At 39.6% G+C, this 17,668-nt stretch overlaps 1 protein-coding gene across 8 annotated transcripts in view; it reads left to right on the forward strand.

The window, feature by feature from the left end:
* Window positions 1–17,668, forward strand: part of NUMB (NUMB endocytic adaptor protein) — a 141,807-nt gene that overhangs the window by 24,137 nt on the left and 100,002 nt on the right. For all 8 annotated transcript variants that reach the window (XM_056133686.1, XM_056133692.1, XM_056133685.1 and 5 more), the window contains exon 2: window positions 11,914–12,045. The gene's annotated coding sequence lies outside the window, so the exon portion shown is untranslated. The remainder of the gene's footprint in view (window positions 1–11,913; window positions 12,046–17,668) is intronic.

Raw genomic sequence — 17,668 nt, forward strand, 5'->3', positions numbered from 1 at the left:
TACCCTTAACCAGCATGTCCCTCCCCCCCACATATAGCTTTTTAAAGTCTGTTTAAAAAATCCTTGTATATTTGGTAAATATAAATATTTGTCAAATCAGCTTCCTTTGTTAATTTCATTTTCTATATGCAGGACACAGGAAAATGCCTCTTATAAATATTTGGGTCTATTTGTGATTTTGCTATGAAATTTGTAACATAATATCTAAACTTATTTTTCTTAAAACTTCTGAATTCATCATTGGTTCGGTCTTCTTAGGAAACAGTCTGTCAGGTTCTTATGCAAAGCAGATAGTTGGATAATAGCATTTTGTTCAATATTCTTTTATTATAACATTGATAAAAGGGGAAATTAATTCACTGCTGTGACCACTGTCTGAAGAATGGAGTTTGTAGGTATTCCAGTACTGGTGGATTTTCTTTTTGTGGTTTGGTTTCTCTTTACATTCCAGAGTTGTGCAGGTTAGTTTTATTGGTGTCTCTAATAATTATTTGTGTGTGTGTGTGTGTGTGTGTGTGCATGCACCTGATTTGTAATAAATGGGCATCGTGAATCCTGTTATGCCTCCTGAGCTGCTGGGATAATTTGTGGCCACCTGAGACTCTGAACTGGAATAAATGAATTGGAAATTAATTAATACACAATATTGTTTAATATTAGAATTGGGGTTTTGTCTTTCAAAGTTTGATGATGGTTTTGTAATCAGAAATCTACTGATCCTGTTTAAGTACTTAACTCTTGTTTATATTAGCCTGTGGTAGGGGCCAGAAAAATAGTACTGCAGGAAGGGTGCTTGCCTTGCATGAGGCTGACCCCGTTTCAATCCCCAGGCTGCAGAAGTGATCCCTGAGCACTGCCAGGGTGGTTCCCAAACAAAAAAATACCAGACAGACCTAAAAACCAAAACAAACAAAAACCTTTGAACAATTAGCTTCTGATAAAATTGCATTTGTAATATTTGCTTGAAGCTACAATTTCCAAAAACTTTTTCATCAAATTAGGAAGTGAAAACTTGGGGCTGGAGCAATAGCACAGCGGGTAGGGCATTTTCATTGCACGCGGCCGACTCTGGTTCAATTCCCAGCATCCCATATGGTCCCCTGAGCACCGCCAGGAGTGATTCCTGAGTGCAAAGCCAGGAGTTAACCCCTGAGCATCGCCAGGTGTGACCCAAAAAGCAAAAAAAAAAAAAAAAAGTGAAAACTATATGATAATAATAATAATGATCTTACTGTAATGATCTAATGGTGTATTTGTAGGTATATACTATTCAGAGAGCTATGTGCTTGTGTAATAACTGTCCCAAACTGAAATATAATTCAGCTGGTAAATTGACATTCACACTGTTTGGTGGCACATGCAACAATGTGCACGGAGAGCAAATGCATTGTGCTAAGTGAATGAAGACAGACTCAAAAGACCATATACAGGGCCGGAGTGATCTGCCTTGCACATGGGCAACCCAGGTCGATCCCTGGCATTCCATTTGGTCCCCCAAGCCCACCAGGAATGATCCCTGAGCTCAAAGCCAGGAGTTAACCCTGAACACTGTGGGGTGTTGCCCAATACCATACACCCCCCCTTCCCATCTTCCCCCCCCCCCAAAATACCACATCCTATATGATTCTACTTTTAGAAATTTTAGTATAAGAAAAAGTATAGAGACAGGTATAAAAGTACAGTGGTTGCTAGGGAGCAGGAGGATAGTTTGGTACAGAATGCATGAGGAAACTTTTTTGGGAGGTAATCTGTATTGTCTGTTTTTTTTTTTCCCCCTCTGTACCTTAGTTGTAGTTAGTGATGGTTACATGGCTGTATGTATTTTTCACCCCTGTCCCTTTTTCTCAGTTGATAGTGTTGAATGTGGGTGATGCACATGTTGATAGTGTTGAATGTGGGTCATGCACATGTTGATTGTGGTGCTTGCCCATATAGTTTTGTTGCTTATGGTTGGTATCATGTATCATGTTGGTGTGTTTGTACACATGCCTGCTGAGGATTGCACTCATTTAATTGTAGTGCTAATACATATACTTGTTGAGATTCACAGTTCTGGTTGTGGTACTTGTACATCTTTTAATTGCTATGCTTACCAGGAGTCGGACCCTTTAGATATAGTGTGACTGGAAATTGCTTGTGGGACTGGGAATCGCAGGCACCACTGCTCAAGGCCAAAGTGATAGTACAGCATTTGGGTACTTGGCTTGCATATGTCTGACCTGCGTTTTATCTCCGGCATCTCATATGGTTCCCTGAGCATTTCCAAGAGCAATCCCTGAGCTCAGAGGCAGGAGTAAGACCTGAGCACTGCCAGGTGTGCCCCCCTCAACCAGATTCCCCCCACCCTACCCCCCAAAAAAAACACAACAGATACCACAGCTCTTAGATATAGACAGCAGAAATGTCAGATCATGGTCAGAGAGATAGTATAGTATGTAGGGTGCTAGTCTTGTATGTGACTGACCCACCCAGGTTTGATCCCAGTACCGCCTATGGTCTTCTCAGCTCTGCCAGGAATGATCCCTAAGTGCAGAGCCAGAGAGCCAGGAGTAAGTCCTGAGCACTGCCAGTTTGGCTTCCAAACTGAAACAAAACAAAAACATAGAAATGCCAGATTACGCTTCATGCATGTGGTGTATCCAGGATTGCACTCAAGATAGTCTCATACTTACAAGTCAGGCACTTTAACCTGTGAGTCATCTCCAAGCTCTTATGACTGCAGATGTTTTTCAGTCTCAATATATATTTATTATATTGTGTAGCACTGTAGCACTGTCCTCCCATTGTTCATCGATTTGCTTGAGCGGGCCCAGTAACGTCTTCATTGTGAGACTTGTTACTGTGTTCGGCATATTGAATATGTCATGGGGAGTAAATAAAGTATATCAGGTGAACTTTATTTAATCGGTGCCAGTATGTTGTACCATCACATCCTTGGCACCTAGGAAATGAATTGCCATATTTAAAGTATTCTTGGGGCAAGGTAGATTGTTCAAAAGGCTAGAATATATGCTTTACATGGAAAGTCCTGGGTTCTGTTTCTGCCACACATGGTCCCCTGTCTGAGTACCTTCAGAAACAACCCTCAGTCAGCTGGAACATTGCTGACTGTGGCCCCAAATCAAATATACACCTTTTATATGTATTCATACATGAATATACACAGGGATTTAGTAAGACTATCAATGAAATGTATTTTTTAAAACTACTTTTATTATTTTTTATTGAATCACAGTTTTTTTAAAACTACTTAAAAATTTTTTATTGAATCATGAATTATATTTTTAAAATTTCTGTTTGACATATTTTGAGAAAGTGGTAGGTAAGTATCATTAGCATTTGTAAAGATATTTGAAGCTCTTGAAAATACTAGAAAAGCTGAATATGTCTAGTTTAGCAAACATTCCTATCATATGTTTAAAAGAATGTTACGTTGTTAGAATGAGTAGAGTCCAAGAGATTTGAAGTGTTCTTGTTTCATAGATAAACAACTTGAAGCCTAAGCTATTTTAGTTTCTTTTTTTTTTTTTTTGGGATTTTTGGGTCACAGTTGGCGATGCTCAGGAGTTACTCCTGGCTCTGCACTCAGGAATTAGTCCTGGTGGTGCTCAGGGGACCATATGGGATGCTGGGAATCGAACCCGGGTGGGCCACGTACAAGGCAAACGCCCTACCCGCTGTACTATCGCTCCAGCCCCTCTTGTGTTTTTTGAGCCATACCTGGCCAAGACTTACTCCTGGTTCTGCACTCAGGGTATGTGAAGTTGGGTATTGAACATGGGTTGGCCACACAGAAAGGAAAGTGACCTATTCGGAGTTCTGTTGCTCTGGACCCAGCCTAGGCTAGAGTCACACAGCTAGTTTGTGACAGAAGCAGACCTCGAATTTAAGCACTTGGTTGTTTTACTAAAATTCACTTTTCTATTCTAAGTTCTTTTTTATAGAGACTTTTTATTTTCAGAACTTTACAATTGTGTACTCTTAAAACTGGAAACCACTCCCTTCCTAGTTTAGGAAAGCCCTGTGTCTGGTTGATAATGGGAAGGACTGAAACTGAGAGATCCTGTAGTACTTAAAGTTTGCTTCAACATGGTATATTTAGCTATAAAGATGCTTCTTTAAACCAGAAAATCTGGTTTAACTCAGGAAATGTTTCGTTTGGGAGTTGTCAAGGTTTGTAGTAAGAAAGGTTTTGTAACATTATTGTGTTAAAATCTTTTCAGATCATCATGATTAATGATTTGTTGGAAATGTAGAAGTTTAAGCGTGTTGCTAGGTTTTGGAGCGTTAGGCCTGGAGGAATAGTGCAGAGAACCTACTTGTCAAATGTCTGGTCTAAATTCAAATGCTCCCTAGTGTATAATCACCGGTGCGGATAGGGAAAGCTCCAGCAGCTCTCCCTCTCTCCGCCCAGGTTTGGTGGACTCAGGCTGCTCCCCCACTGGGTCGGCCCAGGCCATGGGCAGATGAAGGAAGAAACAAGGGCCAAACTGGTTGATAATCAGTTGCCCTTTATTCCCTTCTCCCCACGTGCCTGTTCCAGTTTCACTAAGCCCCCCATTCTAGTCTCACACCACCCTTCATTCCTGTCCTGCCTCCTGCTCTCCCGCTCATCTCTCTGTACTTCATCTCGAAGCTTTATCTGTTGTCTTTCTGCGTTCTTGCTCCTGAGTTCTTCTCCTACATCCTTCTCACTCTGTCCCCCTTTCTCGTACCTCTGTACTCTATCTTGATCTGAGTCTCTGGGATCATGGCCATTAAGCAGCTTGATCAGGAGCCAGAGAGGCCGTTCATGGGTGGTGACTTGGGGTCTCGTTGGGACGGCTCCACCCCCATCCCGTGAGGCCCCATGTGTCTCCTCACTGTGGGCCCAAACCTGACTGTCCAGTGGCCTCTGGAGGATGACGGCCAAAGGGTGCCAGGGGGAACAGGCCAAGGGACGAAACCTATTCCCACCTGGGGTGGCCCAGCGCCGGTAACCTACTGCAGGGACTGGACCCATTTCTGCCAAAAGCCGTTGGGTTTCGAGATTTGTTTCTGAGCCTCTGGGATCATGGCTGTTAAACATTTCGATCAGGAACCAGAGAGGCCATGCCTCCAATTATATAGCTGAGCCTGAGGTGGTTTGTGGGTGTGTCTCCCACATACCTAACTTTTGGCTGTTTGCTTTCTTTGCCCCAAGTTTTTGGGGTCTGGCCAAAGGCACAGCAGCAGTTTTGGGGTATCTGTAAGTCTGAAGGTGCCATCAGGCTGCTGATGCACTCACCTCACAGGTACAGATTGATCTGCTGGCGGCACCATACCCCCTTAATTCTACTTAATATTAGTTATTTTGTATGGACACAGTAAGAGATACATTGAGCTTGTAGGGTGACTCTCCTGGGGACATCTTGCCACAGACTCAGACTACAGTGCTCAGGTCAGATTAATTATTCTTAACACTAGTAGGGTCCGAATCTAGTTATTGTATTTTGTCCATGACCATGCCCTTAACTTATAGTTAAGCGTTATGGCACTTTGGCCAGGCCCATTTTGATGCCCTCGGTCACAGCTTTCCCTGGGTCCCATCTAGGACCCTGCTTTGGGAGTGCTAGGAAGTAAGAGTAACTGAGGCGTAGATCGAGAGAACAGATGCTCCGGAGGTAATATTATCTGGAGTCAATTAATTCCCAAGTTACGAAAGCATTAATTGTCTTCTTGTCCTCATACAAAAAAGGACATTGCTCTGAATTAACTATGCAGAGGACTTAAGGAGAAGAGAAAAACAGTATTTACAAGTCAACAGAGGACAAAGAAAGAAGTTGCAAGTAAACAAGAGGAATGGGAGCACTGTGATGGGAATAACCCAATAAACCCAAGATCCCTGTGGCAAGGTGGAAAGGATAAACCAGTGTTATTTTATACTGTGGTACTATCCTCATAGTGCTCCCCTCAAGGCCCTACCCACCAAGAAAATAATGTTAGAGTCTTTCAGATTGTCTTAAGGGCCAAGGGCCCACTTGATATTTGTAACTTCCATGAACCATACAATATAGGGAGTTGGGCCAGTGTAGACCAACAACGCCCCATCACTGGACCAGGCCTGACCACATAAGGAGCCTTATGTAGCCCAAGGGCTGAACATTACCCAAATCTGCCCTAAATAGTAGAGGATTTATTTTGTTCTGATGGGTGTGAGGAAACATTGGAAACTTTTGTTTTTGTTTTTGAGGTGCCAGGGATAGAAACTAGTGTCTCATACATGCTTAGCAAATACCACTGAACTACATCTCTGACCTGGAAACATTCTTAAATAGTTAAACAATCGGAAAATGAAGAATGGAATGTTATTTATAACATAATAGCAGCTTTAATGGTTCTTGACTAATTTTATGTCCCTTTATATTCACTTTCCTTTTTGGATAGTAGGTTTTTTGTTTTGTTTGTTATGGATAGTAGTTTTATACTCACCTCTGGACCCCAGTTCTAGAACCAGGCATAGAGTTCCTGCCACTTAGAGATAAAGGTGATAGTGCAGATAATATCCACATATGATACTGCATAGATTCAGTCACAGAGTGAATACATTTCTTTCTTGGTTTTAAAACATTGTTCTGCAGCCTTGAGGTCTTTCTCGGAATTGTATCCTATAGACAATAGACCCAGGTAGACTTGGCAAGCAGTTTTCTTTGTGAGGTAATCAGCCCTAGCTCTGATTTAGATCTGATAGATCTTCTGTCTTAATATGGAACACTTTTAGTCCCTGTACCCCATGGAGGCCAAACTCAGTTGCCTCTGCCTGTTTCTAGTTCAGGAGCTGTTGCTTCAGCACTGTGTACCATTTTGCATTTATGCTGGTTATCACTACATGGGAGACATCTATGTTTTTGAGCCAGTTAGGCACTATTTATATATTTGATACTTTTTTTTTCTTTTTGGATCACATCCGGCGATGCTCAGGGTTACTCCTGGCTCTGCACTCAGGAATCACTCCTGGCGGTGCTTGGCGGACCATATGGGATGCTGGGAATTGAACCCGGGTCGGCCGCATGCAAGGCAAATGCCCTACCTGCTGTGCTATCGCTCCAGTCCCCAGATACATTTATTTTTATAGAGTTATCTTGACTGGAACCTTTTTTACATTTTCAAAGCCACGTGTTTTCATTCTTAAAACTGGAATTATAACCCTTCTCTAAGTGTTTCTTTGTGCTGACAAAATGAGATTATAGTTACACTTCTACGTAAATCTTTAGACCAGCATATAGGATATAATATATATATATATTATATCCTATATGCTATCCTACTAGCTATTATATTTCATTTCTGTAATTTGTTGACAGTTGCTTTGTTTAAGAAGTTACATGTGTGTCTGGAGATATAGTACAGTGGATAGAGCGCTTGCCTTTCACGTGGCTGACGCAGGTTTGATCCCCAGCACCCCATATGGTCCCCATAGCCCAGCAGGAGTGATTCCTTAGTGCAGAGTCAGGAGGAAGCGTTAAGCATGGCTGATGTGGCCTGACCCTCCACTCTCCAAAAATAAACAGTTACATGTGAACCAGTATTTGACATTTCCACCAGTGGTCTAGCATATATGGTATGTTTAAAGGCTTTCGGGTAAGGCATTTAAATCTAGATGTAATCTATGTACTAACCTAGAATTGGATATTTTTTAGGATGAATTGCAGTTTCTAATATAATAAAGTATTGAAGTATTTAATTTTGTATTTATGATAGTGTTTTAAGTTTCAAATTAAAAAAAAATTTTTTTTGGGGGGGTCACATCCAGCAGTGTTAAGTACTTACACTTGGCTATGTACCCAGGTTTGGGGGACCATATGTGGTGTTGGGATGGAACCTGGGTCAATTGTGTGCAAGGCAGGTGTCCTACTAACTGTACTTCAACCTGATGGTAGTGTTTTAAAGATACTCAAGTGTTATATATTCTTTCATGGTCTACTGCGTATACACTCCATTATACACTCCACAGAAAATTCAGCGCAGTGTGTGTAGTTTCTTAGCAGTTATGGAATTTGTTCTGGAGTGTTACTTCAGAAAAGAGTAATGTAACTCCCCATGAGAAAGAAAAAGGTGCCTTAAAGTAGAGATTTTGCCTTAGACTTTAACTTAAATGTGGGTTGGTTGCATAACAGAATGTAGAGGTCTTAAAAAATTTTTTTTTTTTTTGGTATAGTGCTCAGGGGTTACGCCTTGCTCTGCACTCAGGAATCACTCCTGGCAGCTTGGGAGACAATATAGGCTATTGAACCCAGGTCAGCTGCATGAAAGGCAAGCATCTTTCCCATTGTACTATCTCTCTGGCTCCCAGGTCTTGAAATTTTTGTTTAAAATAAATACAATTTATTATCAGTGAATGTTTGATTTTATGCACATAATGGTTTCTATTCTTAGAGATTTCCATAAAAAGGTCCTTCATGAGTCCTAATACACTCTGAATATTAGCATGTTTCAGTGGGTCACTGGATGTATTTAAGCAAAAGAATAACAGCACCCTTAAATATTTTATCATGAGTAAAAAGACTGTCGATTTTGCTGGGTGTAGCCCTGATAAACCCAAGTACTGTTGAGCTGAACAACACTGGGCCACTAGGCCAATCTTTAGCTATAAGGCCAGCAACCACTGGACTGAACAGCACCAGGATTGACCCCAGGTACTTCTAAATTCTTGAGAGTAAAAAAGACTGCCAGCCTTTGGTTTAATGTATTTATTTAGGTTGACTATTATAGAGTTACTTTTATGTTTCCCCTAATAACTTACACATGAGGATTGTATGAGGAAGCATGAAAAGTCCTCCTTTTCCAAAGTTAGAAATTTGTTAGACTTTATCTTTACATAAATATCATGGTGCCATGTAAACAGGGCTTCTCTAGTAACTGCCTTGGGATTTGGCCTCTTAATTAATTCATTAATTTATATTTTTGGTTTTGGGGCTACATCCAGGAGAGCTGTGGAAGGATGTGGAAGGAAGGGGCTCCCTTTCTGTGATCTCTGGTACTACATATGGTCCTCTAAGCCATTGCCAGGGCACTGTATTTGGTATCGGGCCACTTCTGGCTCTGTGCTCAGGAGTGATTCCTGGCAGTGCTCAGGAAACCAGGTGCAGTGCAGTGTTGGGAATCAAACCAGGGTTGTGGCCACCACAGCTGCACACAAGACAAATGCTTTACCTCCTGCAATAACTCCTTGAACCTGAACTTAGCTACTTTTCTCAGTGGGGATAGTAAGAAGTTTTGTATTTTTGAGATTGCATCTTTTGTGGGATGGATATAGCTTTGGGATTTAGTTAGCAGAATTTAGTTAACCAAGAATGCTGTATATCCTATAAGGTATGAGACAACTCTACATGAGTTTTGGAACATTTCCTAGATCTCATGGATAAAAAACTGGTTTATACTTATATGTTACTAACCCTGTTTTGCATTTAAACCCAAAGTATTTTTTAACATAGTTTTAATAGTCATAGAATTTTCCAGGAATGCAGCTATTAAGTAAGCCAAGAGTAAGTTGTAGTATTGTTCAGCATTGTTGATTTGTAATGTTATAGTTTTGGTCAGAATTTAATCATTTTGTTCAGAATTTTTAGGAAATCTTAACTGAAAAAATAAAATAAAATAATAATATTATCATTTATTGTTTGTATTTTTATTGTTGATTTCTATTGACCTGTTTGTTCAGGATGGATAAACTTTTTCAGAATTTACCATTCTTTTCCTTTTAAGTTTACCAGATTTGTATATATTTTAAAGCTGTTTATCTTGCATTTATTTATTGTCTTCAAACACTGATATGAAGGTTCGGAGACCCCTCTTAGCAATTTTCTACCAACTAGGCCAGCAGTTTATTTTATTTCATTTTATTTTTTTGTTTTGGGGCCATACTTTGTGGTGCTCAGGGATTACCCCTGTCACTGCACTTAGCAATTACTCCTGGAAGTGCTAGTGGGGTTGGGGAACGAGGGATGGGTATGGGGAGGAACCATATGGGATCCTGGAGATTGAACCCCAGTTGGCCTCATGCAAGGCAAGCAAGTGCCTTACCAACGCTGTATTATCCCTCTGACCCTCTCAATGCCGAACACAAGAATTTCTAAAAAGAATTTTTTATTATTTACCTAGGACTACAGCTTTTTAAAAAATTACTTTAAAGAAGTTTCTTTGAGTTTTGGGCCACATCCAGCAGTGCTCAGGCCTTACTCCTGGCTCTCTGCTTAGGGATTCTTGGCAGGCTCGGGGACCATATGGGATGCTGGGGGTTGAATCCAGGTCAGCTGCATGCAAGGCAAGTTCCCTACCCTGCTGTATTATTTCTTCAGCCTTAAGGATTATATCTTTTTTTTTTTTGACATTTTAGGATATTTAAAAACAGTTGCTACTATTTATTACATTGTCTTATAAAGGAAGCCATTGTAATTTTAAAAAAGTAGCAACAATCTCTTTGTAAACATTGTTGATAGTTGTATGCCTGTTTTGTTTCAGGGATTAGATTTTAAGAAACATTATCTAATGCACATTCGAAGTTTTATTTTTAAAATCTATTTTAAAAGAATATTTAGGAGGGAATTGGGCCACACCAGACAGTGCTCACGGAATGTTTCTGGTTCTAAGCTCAGGAGTGTTTCCTGACAGTGCTCAGGGAACCATTGAATCCAGGTTTTGGTGCCAGGGATTTGAACCAGTAGTCAACATGGTTGCAAACAATGCAAGTGCTTATCTATTATACCATCTCTCCAGCTCGAACACTTGACCTTTTATTTATTTTTATTTTTTAAAATTTTTATTAGCGAAACACCATGAGGTACAGTTGTAGATTTACAAAATTTTGTGCTTGGGTTTCAGTTATACAATGATCCAGTACCCATCCCTCCACCAGTGCCTATTCTCCATCATTTACATTTTTAAAAAAAATTTTGTTAGTGAAACACCATGAGGTACGCTTGTAGATTTACAAATTTTTGTGCTTGGGTTTCAATTGTACAATGGTTAAACACCCATCCCTCTACAGTGCCCATTTTCCACCACCACGGGTCCCAGTATCCCTCCCACCCACCATCCCCCCATCACACTTGACCTTTTAAAAAAAGATGTATCTTTGGTGATGAGTGATGTAGCCATCTATCCCAAACACAGAGCTGGAAACATTAGATCTAAGCTGCTACCACTGAAACTTTTTAATGTGTCTGTCAAGTTGACAGGCAGGGATGGGATGGGGGTTGGGTGGAGAAGGAATATGGGAACTCTGGTGGAGGGAAGTTGACAGTGGTAGTGGGGTTGGTATTGAAATATTATATGCCTAGAACTCAACTACCAATAACTTTTTAAATCACAGTTCTTCAATAATTTTTTTTAAAGTATGAGTTGAGAAGTCTCAAAGTTCTTATCTTTGATAAGGCAGAATAATAACTGTATTTGGAACCCAGATTTTATACCCATCTCAAGTTTTTGATGCTGTTTGTTTCAGTGTTTGGTATTGACACTTATGTTGTAGCACCAGTTTCATATATTGTGAAACTGGGGATCCTGTTTGTTTGGGGGGAATAATAGGCTAATGTCATATGTTAAAGATGAGGCTCATGGATATAAAGCTGGCACTCTGGTTTTAAGCAACATTGTTGTGTGCTTCAACCTCAAATTTTAATGCTGTGCCCTAATCTCTATCATATGATAAGGATTAGATTACAGGGAATTTGTGACTTAACAAGTCTCAAGTCTCACACTAAGATCTTATAACTAGTTAAGAAATAAGTGGAACTTTTATCCATATTTCCTACTGAAGCATTATTCAGTGAAACCTATGCATTCACTTCTACGTAATCAAAACCCACTTTGTCAATTCCCATTCAGTTAGAGGTACTGAATTATGTTATTAAAAGAATGACTATATTTAGCATTTTCTGTCTTTAAAAATTTCAGATTTGGGGGTTAAGCCCCTTCTTCCAGGGAAGAGGACCAGTACAGCTTCTGTGGTAACCCAGGATCTTGATCCACATCCATAATTTTGGATATTGGTGGGCCAGCCATCTTCAGACACTTTCCTTAAGACAGGTAAGTAGGGGCTGGAGATAGAGCTCAGTGGACTGAGTGAATATTTGGAAGCCTGGGTTTGATCCTGGCATTAATGATCCCCTGAGCACTGAGGGGTAAGCCCTGAGCTTGAAGTAGCCCATCATCACCAGTTGTGGCCCAGAAACCAAAAAACAAAACAAACAGGTAAGTGAAAGTAAGGATAAAAAAGTAGAATTAATGCTAATGTCTTTTCTAGTTCCTGTTAGATGTAAACGATTGCTTTTAACCTTTTTTCATCGCAAAAGCATATTATATATTGTGCTCGAAGCAAAGTACTTTCTTGATTGTATATTGTATGTCAAAATGTTAGTAGCAGTGAAACTTAATTATTCTTTCTGTTTCCTTTCTGTGCAGTTTTCAAATTTTATTTTTTGGTTATATATTGTTGCATGAAAAAAAATCTTTAAAATTAATGATTTAAAACATTTCCTCCTTTGCTCATATAGTTGCATTTTGAACAAGGCTTGTTTGGTGGGGACAGCTTGTGATTTTTAGCATGTAAAAATCGCGTAGCATGAAGTGGAGTGGCTGGAAGTGTAGGCGTGGCTCAGTGCCTGGAAGCTGAGGTTACTTCTGGCTCTGCACTCAGTAAGTACTCCTGGTAGTGCTTAGGAGATCTGCTGGGTCTCTCCAGCCCCCAATGGGAACATGTTTCATAGTAACTGCTTAATACCCAAGCCAGAAGTCAGTATCGATTCTGACTTATTATGAAGCATTTCAGATGTACAAGAGGGGGCTAGAGAGATAGCACAGTGGATAGGGTGCTTGCCTGCCATGCAGCTAACCTGGGTTCAATCCCCAGCACCACATGAGGTTCCATGAGCACTTCCAGAAGTGATCCCTGAGTCAAACCAGGAGTAAACTCTGAATATAGGCAGATATAGCCCAAATCCACCGTCATTCTACCCCCCCCAACTGAATCAAATGTATAAGCATGTTGAGAGAGTAGAATGTTGAATATTTGTATACCACCACTGATAATTCAGTAATTTAAAATATTATACTATACTTGGTATACACATACTATATAATATATGTGTGCATACGCACACACATTCTCTTTTACTCTAAACCATTTGAAAATTGGACACATGGGACTTTGTCCCCAAATAAGTGTACATCTTCTAAAAAAAAAAAGATGCTGGGAGTCTAGAGAAATAGTACATCAGATAAGGTACTTGCCTTGCATGTGGCCTACTTGTAGCACTGTGCTCCTCTTGTTCATCGATTTGCTCAAGCGGGCCCAGTAACTTCTCCATTGTGAGACTTGTTGTTACTGTGTTTGGCATATCGAATACATCACGGGTAGCTTGCCAGGCTTTGCTGTGTGGGCGAGATACTCTCAGTAGCTTGCCGGGCTCTCCGAGAGGGGCGGAGGAATCGATCTCGGGTCGGCTGCGTGCAAGGCAAACGCCCTACCCGGCCTACTTACCTGGGTTTAATTTGCTGTATCCCATATGGTTCCACTAACCCAGCCAGGATTCTGGGTACTGAGCCAGACTATCACTGGGTGTGGCTCAAAATAAACAAAAAGGATAATAGCCTGTGAGATATCTCAAAATGGTGGAGCACATGCATTATATATGAACCCAGAGTTTGCTCCTCAGTACTGTCTTCGCCAAGCACTGCACTGGGAGTAGCCCCCAACATGCCTGGGTGTGGTGCCCCAGAAAAAAAGAAAAAGAGATAACATAATATTGTTGTAAATATTTGATAAAAACAGGTTATTTTCTATATATTCCAAACCCATTGTCATAATAATAATCTATAGTTTGGGGTGACAGTAGTTTTATTGGTATTTATGTTTTAAAGTATTTATCAAAAGTTTTTGAATGCTTAGGTTATTGTTCTAGGAGGCGTGGCCCTGTAGATGATATGCTTGTGAATATTTTTAGTTTGGGCTTTTACCTTAGGGGACAACTCTTACTTGTTCTCTTTCATACTTCCCTTAAATCAGTCACCTAGCAGCTCTTTGAGCAGATGACCTTTGAATAGTACTTATCAAGAGATAAGTATAATTTCATCCAATTTGGGACTAGCATGTAATTTTGTTTTTAGTTATAGGTCAGGAATTTACAGTTAAAGTTGTGGTAGTTTCTCTTATGTATAAGGATCCTATCCAGCTGTAGGTTATTGAAACCTGACTCTTGGACTTCAATAAAGAAAGCTTTGGTTTTCTTCCAAAACTCTGGAAGTAGGCAGTTGTTACTGTTGCTTAGTAGATCAGCAGTGTTGTACACAGTATCTTTGTGACTTCCTTAGGGCCAGATGTACAGGAGATACTTGTCTTGCATGTGGCTGATCCAGGTTCAATCCCTGACATCCCATATGGTTGGTCCCCCAAGCCCTCCCAGGTGTTAGTCCTGAGCACAGAGCCAGAACTAAGTCCTGAGCACTGCTGTGTGTACCTCCCACCCCCAAATAGATAGCTATTGCTGCTCTGGCCTTGTACATTTCTTAAAAGGGAAGACAATAGATCCCAGCCAAACTAAAGCTTTCTTATCAGTACTTTAATAAATTACTTCTTTGTGTTTTTTGTTTTTATTTTTGTACTACTCTGGCTGTGCTCAGAGCTTACTCTTAGCTTTGCACTCAGGGATCACTGCTAGTGGGCTCTGGGGACCATATGAGGTGCCAGGGATGGAACCCATGATTTGCCTGTTGCACCTCTCTCAGGCTCCCATTTAGTAAGTCACTTCTGATGTCACATTTACCGAAATTTGGTTATGTGGTTACGTTTACATATATGTCTCCTTAGCATCTATTGTGAGAAGCAGAGAGGAAGGATTCGTGATCTTTTTTTGAATAACTCATTAACAGCTTCCACCATAAATACATGATTACATTCATTTTACTTCAAAATTGTGTTTATTTTACTTTATTTTGATACCATCTTTTGAGGAAAGATATCTTAGTTGTGAAGGTAAGCCTTTATTAAGATGAAATTTGGTTTGAATTTTGGGATTTTGGACAAATGAATGAGTTTATAGCATCTATTTTCACATCTGTGAAGTTAGGTTAATAATATCTGACTTTTAGAGTATTTATGAAGTGTGAAAAATACTTAATGTATGTAATGCTGTATCTGCTATATTGGAGGTGCACAGTGAAGATACCGTTGTGCAGCGGGAATAAAGTAATTTTGTTCAAGATTGTTTTAATATAATATAGGTTACAAAAATAGTCCTGGATGACATGAAAACTGCAGATAGTATTGCTATAAACTTCCTTGTATGTATGTACTTCCTTTTGCCTTGTGCTAAGGGTTCTCTGTGGAGTGGAGTAGCTAATGATCCACACACATATATTAACTAGATTTTACATGTTGCTTTCCCCAAAGTGGCTTTACTCAGTTTATATTCACACCTGCTGTGTTTTAAGGCTCCCGTTTTCTTAAATTCTCACCAACATTTGGACTTATCTATATGCTTAATCTTGTTCGATGGATTTAAAGTAGTATTTTAATTTACATTTCTGTGATTGAGAATGAGGTTAGGCATCTCTTTAGTTACTTGACACCATTTCAATTTTACCTGCATGTTGACTAAAAAAATTATATAAAGAAAATTTTGTAGATATTTTTAGAAACTGTAGCACTGTAGCACTGTCCTCTCGTTGTTCATCGATTCGCTCGAGTGGGCCCAGTAACGTCTCCATCATGAGACTTGTTACTGTGTTTGGCATATTGAATGTAGTAGATAAAATAAGTCATCAGTAGTATTCTAATTCAGAGGCAATTGCTGTTAACTTTCACTATGTATTTTTGGTTTTTAAAATTAATAGACATGTCATGGTTTTATAACACTGTTACATTTTTCATTTCCCTCTGTTGAAATTTTTCTGTCACCATGTCATGCATTGTTTAACATTATGACTTTGTTATTTAATCTTTTATAGGACACTTATGCTATTTTTGTTTTTTGTTTTTTTTTTCTCATTGGGTGAATTGTTAATCAAACCTGTATTTTGAGGCAACTAAGGGGATTATGCTTTTGTTCCCTTTGGATTTATAATAAGTTGCAGACTGTCTTATTCTATTTTTTACTTGGGTCTAGGGCATCTATTGACTTTTGAAGTTTTTTTTTTTCTTTTTTAAATTTTTATTAGTGAAACATCATGAGGTACAGTTGTCGACTTACAAATTTTTGTGCTTGGATTTCGGTCATACCATGATCAAATACCCATCCCTCCACCAGTGCCCATTTTCCACCACCAAGGATAATATCCCTCCCCCCCATTCCCCCCATCCCCCCCTGCCACTGTGGCAGGGCATTTCCTTTTGTTTTCTCTCTCCTTTTGGGTGTTGTGATCAGCAAAAGAGGCATTGAGACTTTTGAAGTTTTAGTACTAGAGTTCAAAGATTCCCCAGTCTTATATCCTTCTCTCCCAGACCTTTTTTTTTTTTTTTTTTATCATTGGATCATACTCAACTGTGTTCAGGCTTATTCTTTGCTCTGCATGCAGTAATCACTCCTGACCAGTTCAGGGAACCATATAGAGTGCTTGGGTTGGGCATGTGCAAGGCAAGCGTTCTACCTGCTGTACTATCCCTCTGATCCTGAAATCCTTCTCCCTTTTGTTTTTTTCCACTTCGATAGGGCTGGTGTAGCATAAAAGATAATGCAAGAGTGGACTTAGACCTACATTTAAATGTTATTGCTGCAGAATTTCAGTTCTTAAAGAACTTTAAGTTGATGACTTCGTTTTATTTTTCAAAAGGTTAACAGTTGTTTTGTTTTGGTTTGTTTTGGGGCCACACTTGGTTGTGTTCTTGGGTTGCTCCTGTTAGGGATAATTCTTGACAAGGTCGGAGAACATATGGGGTCCCAGGGATTGAACCCAGGTTGGCCCAAGGCAGACACCCTACCTGCTGTACTATCACTCCGACCCTGAAATGCTAATACTATATTGTTTTAAAGGATTTTCACTGTAGAGAGGAACTAAGAGATGGACTAGAAGAAACAGAAGAACATTGGTGGACGGTCGTAGGTTCTTTGATGATGGTGAAAAGTGATCACTATATAAAACTATAAATGTTAACTATTGTAAATGTGTTTAACTATAATAATGATTTTTATAGCAGAATTTTCATTGTAAAATGACTTTGAAAATAATAAAAAGCAAAATAGGAAAAAGACTCCCAGCCTCCTCCCACTCAAAAATAAAATAACTGTTACTACTGTTTTGCTTTATCTACATTTCACTGAATAATTGTCACAGATTTTATGCAGGTCATTTTTTCAAAAAAAAGAAAAGAAAAAAAAGTGAGGGGCTACCATTAATTGAAGCTTTGTAAAAAAAATTGTGCCAGTACTACTTAAAAATAAGTGCTACCTACAGTTCTGTGGTGAGATACAGTGTATCTTTTTTGTGTCTGCGTGGCTCAAAACAGTTTTATTTAAAGAAATTTAGAAAAATGTGGGGAGAGAGAGGGAGAGAGATATGTTCAAAACAGAAACACAAGCTTCTGCAGAGGGAAAAAGTGGTATATTCTTTTAGATGTGTTTTTTAGGTGGTGTCCTTGAGCCAGCGAGCTTTGGCACCAGAGCCAGTAATTAAGGAATTGTGCAGTGGTAGCTTATTGGTAGCTTTATATTAGCTG

Source organism: Sorex fumeus, unplaced genomic scaffold (genome assembly GCF_029834395.1).
Source record: "Sorex fumeus unplaced genomic scaffold, SorFum_2.1 ptg000098l, whole genome shotgun sequence".
NCBI classification, from domain to species: domain Eukaryota; kingdom Metazoa; phylum Chordata; class Mammalia; order Eulipotyphla; family Soricidae; genus Sorex; species Sorex fumeus.